General features: G+C 43.4%; 1 long non-coding RNA gene across 1 annotated transcript in view; it reads right to left on the bottom strand.

Annotated features, from left to right (window-relative positions):
- The window catches only part of LOC308059507, a 198,428-nt gene that overhangs the window by 80,084 nt on the left and 108,001 nt on the right, over nucleotides 1–10,343 (bottom strand). The gene's annotated exons all lie outside the window — the stretch shown is intronic.

Here is a 10,343-nt window from a genome sequence, read left to right as displayed (position 1 = left end):
CTGGAGTGCGATATGAAAAAAAAAGAAAAAAAAAAAAAAAAAAAAAAAAGGCTCTTTTGCAGTAGAGGGAAGGGTCTTTCAGTACAGTTCAAACTTGAAGTGAGAGAAAACAAAATAAACCAGAAATGAGTTTGAGATCCAGACTCCTGAATGCCTCTGCCCTCAAGGTTTCCCTCCTTTGTAGCCCCATGATCCAAATATTCCTTGGATTTTTTGCATGCCTTTTCAATTTATGCCACCAGCTGTAATTTCAGTTTCACGGCAACCAGGCAAAATCTCACCACTCTCAGCAGCACCCTGCCAGGTTCTACTCTTTATGAGCCCTAAAGTTTACAGAGGTGGTACCTTTACCTCTGCCTGTTGTTGCTGCGCAGATGCATTTGCCTCTAAAGGTTAAAAGTGTACTGCTGTTTTTAACGTTTTATCTTAGTTACTTATTTCATTTGTCAGTGGATGTAAGTCTTACATAACACTTTTTTTTCTTTTAGTTAAACCACAATTTTCATTGAGCACTTTCTTTGTTACCTGAATACATTTTTTTGTGTACTTTTTTTCAGGCTGCAGGAATCCAGACAAACAAGTGTTAATTCCCCATGATGTTTTCCAGCTGACAGGCCTAATTGATTTGATTTCCACTGTTTTCACAAGTGACCCCCCTCAACCCGTCATCACCACTTCTTTTGATACCTGAGCTTTACTTTCTACTCTCACATTCCACTTCAACAAGCAATAAAGAGCTTATTAGGAAGGAAGAATCTCATTATTTGTTTTCTAAACTATGCTCTATGTGCAGCAGATTCAGTGGGTTATAGCTCTGTATTATTGATCAATACAAAACATTTGCTTCTATTAGTTACCAGCATCTTTTACCATCAGACTGAAGTTAGGAACCCGTTTCTTTGTGTTCTGCTACCCACGCTCCAGCTAGACTAGACAGAGATAAAAGACAGCTGAGTAATATTTTCCTGAGATCCCTGATGATGCACACAGATGGCCTGTAACAAATGAAATATGCCAGGTGACGGCTGGAGTTCTCCTCACTCCAAGTTCAACTTTTATGGCTTAGAGAGTATTTCAGTCCTTACATCGCAGCTTCATGGTAGAGAGAGAGATTTGAGAGAGATTTATTTTCTTATCTGTAGCGGGATTTGTGAACCTTTGCCTACCATGGCCATTAATGGTTGCAATTGGAAGTAGCCTAGTACTCTTACGTACTTCTTCCTTTCTTCATTAAAAAACAGCTGGGAAAAAAATGTATTAGAAAGAGCAAAAAGGTCATGTGGGGCTTGACAAATCTAAAGAGGAACACTGGAGAAGTTTGTTATCTGCATGACATGAAATACAAAGCTGAAGAACCCTATTAAGGGGTTTAGTATATGTAAAAAAAAGCAAACAAACAAATCTGAAATATTAAGTCAAGTGAAAGATTACATGTTGGTAGCACAGAAAAAAAAAAAAAAAAAAGCCCTTTGGAATAAACACAGATCTCTTTACAGTGCCTGAAAAAAACAAATGTATTTGTTCTGTGTCTTCTCTGAGACAGCCTTATCAGATCACAGTCCAGCTGGTGACTGTCCCCATCAAATTCACTTTTGCCAATGTATTAAAGAATCTGACCATAATGCCTGACTGTGGATCATAGTCTGGTGAGCAGAAATTCATCCAATTTGAAATGAACATAGTTTTAAACACGTAACTCCTAGCCTTCCTAACTCCCAGTGTCTTAGCTTGGTGGCAAATCATCTTAAAACAATCCAAATGTTTTCTGCAAGAAGCTAGAGTCAAAAAGTGACTTAGCTCTGTTAAACTGTAGTGGTGAAGCAGAGGTTCTTTAACTGCTTATGTGGCCTGGACTCCAGCAAGCCAGGAACAGCTCACCACCATGCCAATGTCCGTGTCCTCAGGAAACTGCATGTGCAGAGACAGAAAAATAGGGGGGGGAACCCAACAAAAAAAACCACCCTAGCTGCCACCTGGGAGCTGTTGCCCTCCCAGGAAAGTGATTTTATGTATTACTTCACTGGGGAAAGGGTGGTCCTAGACAGCATGTGGCCATGCAGAAGACCGCTCTGCTATGGGGGTGCCCCACTCCTAAGAAATGCAGGGCACCTTCTCCAGATCCCAGGACAGAAGAGGACAGTGGACAGCCCAAGCTACAAGAGGTGCTAGGTAGCTGGGGGGTTATGGGACTGGGGACCTCCACAACCTTAAACAGAAACTGGGCCCCAGACCAGCCCTGCTGGTTGCAGTGCCAGTAAGAACAATAAACTGGTACCCCGTTAGGAGTGGTAGGATGAAGAGTAGGTGAGAAGATACACCTTTGAGAAGATATTGTGGGAGCAAAGGGGGACCATAAATTATGATACAGAGATACCGAACAGACCAGATTTGGTGGCTTTGGGTGACTGCTGAATGGCACATGACCCTCATACCATGCCTGTCATGTCTTCAGAGTCTGATGGGAAGGAATCTCAAAGTTTCCAGATTTGTCTTTTCTGCGTTGTAGTAAAGCATTTACATAGGTGTGTATCTATTTTGCAGCTACAACCAATTATACAGTGATAGTTTTTAAACAAATCGATACGTTATGTATGCATATAAAGTATACTGTATTTCTATATATAAACCTAAGCCATTTCCTGTCTATATGGAAAGTATGGCTATTGTCTGCTGTGTGAAAAAAGAAAAAAAAAGGATATGCTCCACTTTTTCCATTTATTGTCCAGAACATACCCTCATATCAAATGGTTTCTGATTGAAAACAGCCTCTTGATGCATTACAAGTAAAAATAACCCATTATTGTGTAATATATGATATACCCTTTCCTCTTTAAGGCAACGCAGTGCTTGCAAATATGTCTAGACAGTGTGATGGAAAAGCACAAATTGGCCTCTAACTATTGCCGCCCACTTATCAGACAAACCTGGAACAAAATTTAAGATATTACAGTCTCACTCTTTGCACGACATCTATAAGGGGGAGTGTGTCTCTGAGACGCAAAGGCTTCATTGCTTACTGCAAAGCACAAGTATCAAAAACTGTCAATAAGAGTGTGACTAACACACCTTCATGGCCTGATGAGAATTGCCAAGTGACTGAAGTATGCCAGCGTTTCCTGTCAGTGGTATGTCCTATGGATGGACAGTGTTAAAAAGTCATCTCTCCATGCTGCAGATGAATGAGTCACCTGCCAGCAGTCCAGACACGGTCAGAATTCAGAATCTATTTGCCACATTTTGGAAGAATGATTTTAAGTCCTGACTTCATCCTTCTACCCTGCACCTGATCATTTTTTTAGAAGTTTTTTTAACTCCCTGTGTTTGTGTCTGGTAACAAAATTGCCTGCGATGAGGTTCTCTTTGTAAAAAGATCATTTTCCTCCTCTGGCACACCTCCTTGCTACCTTGTCATGGCAGGAAATCAACTTTGTACTTGTGCTGATGAGTCTCAGGATGCAATGTACATCTTGGGTAACAGCCTTTGGTTTTTGTTATTCTTCTGTTCTTCTCCTCACCTTTAGACAATAATGACAGGGGAAAAATAGTAATGGAAAGAGCAGCACAAGGACAAGAGAAATCAGGTGTTCAACCAAGAGTTTTTATCTGATGCCATTTATTTCCCACTTACAAAATACTTTATTATACATAAAGCGTTAGTCTTGCCTATGATGAAAAGAGAAATGGTTTATCAACAAAGTGGGTGATTTTTGTAGAAAGGGTGTGATGGATGATAATTATCCAGTTTGCAAACACTTGCATGTTTTCATCTGTGTATGTACAGGCTGTTGGTGTGCAGGAAAAGCGATGGATTCTGGTCCCAGAGAAGTTACAGAAGACTTGTCACGTTTTCATGCCTAAATGCTCAAGACACTGTGGTGGTGAGAGCTGAGCATGGGTTGGGATGTACAAGCCCTGTGTAGGAGCGGGGTACTGGAATAACATACTGCCAGCTGCTTTAGTCCCTACACAGAGTTATCCCTACGTAGGTCAATGGACAGGTATCAACATCAAACTATGTTTTAATCTAACACCTACCAATGAATGAGTCAAAAAGTCAGGAAGCTGGATTTTTTTGGGTGAAAGAAGAACCTAATAACTCTGCAGGCACCTGTAGCCCATGAGTCAGCACAGACTAAAGTCCTGTGGACCAGGAAAGTCTCTCCTATACACATATATGTGCACCCCACACACACACATGCACACACAACTGAGAGGTAACCTAAACAGGACCGTTGTTCCTTTTGTTTTGGAAAGCCACTATAAGGTTTCTTCTGAAAGAGGAAATAAGGAAAATGCCACATACAAAACAACCGTCTTGCCCCATACAATCAAAACGCTGATGGACTTTGCAAGCATCACAGTAGTTCTGACACAGATGCCCCCGTAAATTGAGCCATGAAGCTGTTGCTTCATGATGCACCAGAAATGCACTCGCTGTTTGAGCTCCCAACTCACCCATTTGTGTAAGTGAGGTTGCAGCTGTGGCTTTGCTGCTGGGGCAGGCAGAAAATCAACCCGTGGAATAATCTGCAAGACAATCAGGAGGAGGAGGCACGTTCCAATTGAGTTTTGAAGTTACGTGCTTTCTGCCAATGTGCTTTGGATTTGCTCTGCTATTTTTAAAACTGTCAGAAATGTCCAAGCTTCTGCCCAGCCCTCCCCCTTATGCTTGGTGCACTTACCATGGTTGGCATCCTGTCTGAGGCAAGAGATCAGTCAGGAAGTTAACCAGGGGTCCAGATGCTGCTCTTGGAAATGCTCATGCCAGAGCCAGGCTTCCACGCATTTCAGCTGCCAAATTCCCTCCACACAAATGTCCATGGTTTCTGGCTTTCGCACTGGGGTAGTTAGAGGAAAAGCCTGAAGAAGAATGTTTTCTACTCTACAATTAGCAGGGAGGAGCAGTGCCAGGGGAGTAATACTGCTGACATACACTGGTTACTGCTTTCCAGCCAGAGAAAGTTCTTGTTTGATGATGAAGATTTGCACACATGATGGGACAGGGAGTACACTTGGCAAGCAGTGCCCTGAGGAAAGGAATTTGGTTAGACTGCTTTCCACTTACAGGTAATACTGAAATATAGGTGCTTATACACATTTGTATGTTAGATATTAGATAAATATTGCAATCCCTACCCCTCCTTCCTAGAAAAGACACTAATCTTACAATAACTGCTTACAATGTAGACCATGGTTGCTACCAATCTAGCAATTTATTTTCCTTCAGGCTCCTGAAATCCTGTTGCGTCGAAAGCTAGGACTATATTTCAGGCTCTGTATGATATCAGAAAACTTCACATGCTAAGAACGATTTTTTTCTAAATGGGCCCTGGTTCAGCAGGCTGTGAGGCTCTAATGGATGCCTCTGCCATGTGGGGGATGCCTGCTTTTTGCTGGAAGCCTAGCTCTGCAGGAACTGACAGGGCTTTTCTTCAGTCACAGTGCTTGAAGGCTAGGGCTGCTGGTGGTGAGCATACGCTATACTACCTACTCATAGCAGGAAAAACAACAACTGGAAAGCCAAATCTGAATACGTGTACATTCCCCCGCCAAGACCTCAAGCTATGTTTAATCATCTTGCTTCAAATAATTTGTCCTCTTAGTCCCCTGACATGAAGGTATCTGAGACTGCAGGATCTATGAACACCATCAGCATGGGGCATCATTTCTTTGGACCAAACCTAAGCATCGCCAGAGTGCCCACATGCACATGTCCCTCTTGGGACAAGAAAGTGTGAGATTTCAAATCCAGTCACATTAACACTTCCCAGGCCATTGATGCTTTTAACATTCTGAACCCTGGATTTTTTTTCTTCCAATTTTAGATTACTCACTGAGACCTCTATTGCAACCATGGACTGTAAGCCCATAAAAAGTGATGTGGGTAGTGGACCCTTACAGATCTAATTGTCATCTGAGGCCTGATTTTGTTTCACAGGTCTCTTTCAGATCCTTCTGGGGTGTCTCTGTTAGTTCTGAGGGTTAGGGCTGCATTTCAAATTACACCTAATGGATATTCAAATGATTAAAAAAGAAAAAGGTTATTCAATCTAACATGGATTTATTTTTTTTTACCACAGAAGTAATATCAGCAAATGTGACAATTGTAATTACAAAAAGAATTGCTTCCAAAAGCTTTGAGCTGCTAAAAATGTAGCAGAGAGGATAAGGAGGTAGAATTTAGGACAAAAGCTGGAACTCATCCTTCAGTATAACAGTAAGTATCTACACTTACTGTCATAAAGATCTTCTTATCAAAAGGATGTGATAAAAGCCCCAGTGCACACAGCACTGCACTACTTAAACTGGCCTATTTAAGGCCCGTTTCACTCGGTATACCCATCGGTAAGACATGGTGGCAGGACTCACTTTTTGCTCATATCTCTATATGAGGAGGCAGCACTTCTCACAAATGCCAGTAAAGGCTAGGGCATTTCATCCCAGATTTTATCTTTTGTTTAGTGGTATTTTGGCTTTAGTTTCACTGCCCTGCTGACAAAGACATTTGAGCATTTTTTTGATTCAGAAATCTGGGCATTAAGACTCATCTTTACAGTTCACCAAAAAGTAAATGTTTAAAAATGTAAAACTCCTCATACAGCTTTTAAACTTTATAGGCTGAACACTGAGTGCTGTAAAATGACTTTTTTCAGTCATGGAAGCTCTATTTTATAGAAAACAGTAACCATTAATTCTGCTTGGTAAGAGCAAATGAACAAAATCAGACCTGCTCTATGAAAAAGGAGGATTTGGTCACTGTAATAAAAGTACAATTTTTCATATCCTCTGTTTTCACAAGACCTGCTCTTTCCTAACTCATGGGTTTTACTATATAGTCATATGTTAACAGAGGAATGATTTTGCTCATTTTAATGCAGTTGGAATGAAAAGTGATACAGGCGGAAATGGGAATGAATGAGGGAAAACTTGGAAAATAGTTTTTTCCTCTTCTTCGCTGTAGTACTTGCGTACTACCTGGAAGGAACTCAGGAGGTTATCCGAGGTAGCATCAGCTACATCCTTGTCCTTCCTGGCTGCTGTTTTCCTGTTCTTAAAGGCATCCAGTGCTGGAGACTCCAGAATTTCTCCAGGCAATCCATTACAGGGCTTCATAATCATACTGTCACAAAGCTTGAGGTTTTTTCCCTTAGTGTCTAGTAAGAATTTTCCCTATTCCAGCTTAAGCCTCTCCCTACCTCTGCAGCTCACCACAGGCTAACACAGTTGTATTCTCCTGCCATTTGTTGTAATCCTTTAGATATTTAAAGATATTCTCAGTGTTGTCTCCCATCTCCTTTTCTTTACAGTAAGCAAATACAGGTTTTCCAGTCTTCCCCCCACAGATACTGTTTGAAGCTGTGGTGATTGCTACAGTGCTCTGGACCTTCCCCAGATCATCTGCATCTGTCTTACGTGCTGTGACCAAACTGAACCCCATGGGGCCAGATTCATCAATAGTCAAAATATCAGTGCCACCTACAGTCTTCTGGCTCTTGAATTCTTTTCTGGCATTGGTACTGGGCACACCACAGCCCCCAGACTGTATGACTTGCATACAGCATCTGCATGACACCAGACATGCTCCAGCAGCTTCTAGTGTATACGTTCAAAGGGAACTATAGGCCTCTTGACTCAACTATTTATAATGATGGCGTTTCGGTGAGAACCTGGCCCCAAATTAATCTTGTTTCCCCTTTTTACTCCCAGACCTCACAGCCACACAGGACAAGATGATGCATCTTGGCACTCATTGAGCTCTCCTTGTCTGCAGAGAGCAAAATCCTTCACATGAGGAAACTGCATGTGGGAAGGATTGAGAATTCAGCAAGTTCTCCTCACATAAATCACCTAACCTTTCTCACAGTGTCCTTCAGCTGCTTAAGAGCTTATTACCCCCATCTTCCTATTCTACATGCTAATCCTGTGGCTTTCTTGAGAAACTTATCTGTACTGAACATCTATGGAGCAGTTACTTGGTCATCTGTTCCTTTCTTTGCAAAGCATTACATCCTTACCACTGTCTCTAGGCTTGGTGGAGCTTTTGGGAAATTGTTTTTTGGTGTGGCATCTTTTAACAGACTTGAGCCCCGTCGCCAAAGAGAACAGCTTTGAAATTGCATGGGGGGATCAGGCATGTGCAGTCACTAGAGGAAGGGAAAACAGTAGTGCACTGTCCCCTAATGACTGCTTTTCACATCTGTCCCACGATCCGCGTTCTCTCTCCCTGGCTATGAAGTCTGGTTGCAGGAATTGGATATCAGTTGTGGTGGCTGAGGGGACTGTTTGCGGGGTCAGCAAAGTTGTACTGTTCTGGATGGATGGAGCAACAGAAAGCTCAGGGACCAGGACTTCAGGTGAGGGTGGGCCAGATACACATACTTCTTAAAGAGCAAGGTATAGGAAAAGATAAGTAATTGTCTTTGGACCATCTAGGAATAGCTGCACTTGTGTGGACCTAGTGCGGAGGCAGGGCAGGCTCTGAGGCTGCTCAGTCATAGGGTGCTCCAGAATGCCTCCACCTCCACACGGGGTTAGCATTTTTATACCTGTACCCACTACTAACTGCTGAAATGCCTGGATTCAGCCTCTGTCCAACAAGTCAGGCTGATTCCTCAGCATGGACATGGCCTAAAAGCATCTCTCATTGGTTCAGACATCCTTTAATTTTGCTCAGTCCTGAAGGTTAAACTAGCAAGATGGCCAGAGAGCAGCCCATGGTGTACTGACTATGCAAGCAGACGTAGGCAAGCAGACGTATGCAAGTAGACCAGAGAGCCATAACAGCAGAGAGCTGGCATGGGTGGGTTGCCAAAGTACTTACCCAACATGCTGGCAGGATTTTTGAGCCCTTGCTGGTGTTACCGATGCTCACGCAGCTGAATTTAATGCTGCCTTAGAAATCCTTCCCGAGCAGTACTCATACTCATGAAGTATGAACATATTTTGGGAAGGAGTAAGATACTTTGAAGGGTACCTCCCTCTTTTTCCTTTGGCTTATGCTAACAGCCTTCCAGCTCACCCCAGTCATCCCCCAGACGGCAGTCCTTGTTCCTGCCATGCAACCTACCAGCACTCCCCCTTAACAGCCCAACTCTGCCGTAGCAATGGAAGTCGAAGCCAGTATTTTCCTCCCAGGATAATCGGGAAAAGAAGAGCACTTCACCTTGCATTTAAACTCCCTAAAATAAGGCCTAAATCAGCTTGAAAGAGACTGCCTGGTGCGTGCCTGTCCGTGTGGGAGCAGGGAGCTGGTGGGGTGTGGGGGGAGGTTTGACTGACACAAGTGCGCACCTCCCTTCCTCATCTGACCTGGAGTCACTGCCGAGGATCGCCCGGTACCCAGCTCCCTGGCAGGATGGCATTCTCCCGCGAAGGAGTGATCACATTACCCAGGCCCCTTGTGTAATTCTGGTTCCCAGCAATTGTTTTCTGGTGACCTTTTATTGTTAACAATTAGTGCTGGAGCTGGAGCACAACTGGTGTAAGCATATTTTACATCCTCCTCAAGCAAACAAAAAAGCTGGGTGGGCACGGGCTTGTTTCCTGGTTCACACCCATGACTCCTTTGTGTCCCAGATCTCCTCCCACCGTGTGTCATAGTCAGCAAACTCACTCCCTTACCTTTTGGCTCCCAGACCAAGTGACGTTTTCAAGGGATGCGTAGGCATGCTCCGCGTATCCCATTCTCCTCCCACATCCTATAAGAACTCGCCTCTCCCAGATACTCAGCCTTTCCTTATCCATGAGGCCAGAAATGTAAATCCCAGTGCAACAGAGCGCAAAGAGCGAGTGTGAAGGATGGTTTCTATTTATTTAAATGTACAGACCATAAACACCACCCTCCAGCGCTATGTTTTGGATGCTTGTGTATACTCCTGTACAGTATACGTCTTAATAACTGCTTCCCTCTGCTCAAGCCCAGTGATATACACATGCCCCTGGAGACACAAACATACCAACAGTCTGCTAATCATCATCTGTAATAGCATAGATTTTCTTCTCTCACCCCACTTTATTAAACCACATTTGCAGAGAAAAGGCGTAGTTGGCACCTGCTCCAAAACGGACAGCACTTCAGACCTGTGGCAGAGCAAGACGACGCCAAGTTCCTGAACTGAGGACCCTTCCCAGGTGTGTAACACACTGCCAATAAGTCTTTGTCTTTCCTGAGGGGGGGAAAGGAAGGTGGGGAGGCAAAAAAGCATGGAAATACATCCTGGTCTAATCTTGCTTCCTGCAATATGGCACATGTGTGTGAGGGGGAGCATGCAGGGAGTGGAGGGGGACGCACTGCATTAACCAAATTGCAATCCCTTTAGGGTGCAATAGGTGATTAAAACCAA

The sequence above is a fragment of the Falco punctatus genome (genome assembly GCF_963210335.1).
Source record: "Falco punctatus genome assembly, chromosome: 2".
NCBI lineage: Eukaryota > Metazoa > Chordata > Aves > Falconiformes > Falconidae > Falco > Falco punctatus.
This window is presented reverse-complemented; position numbering and strand designations above follow the sequence as displayed.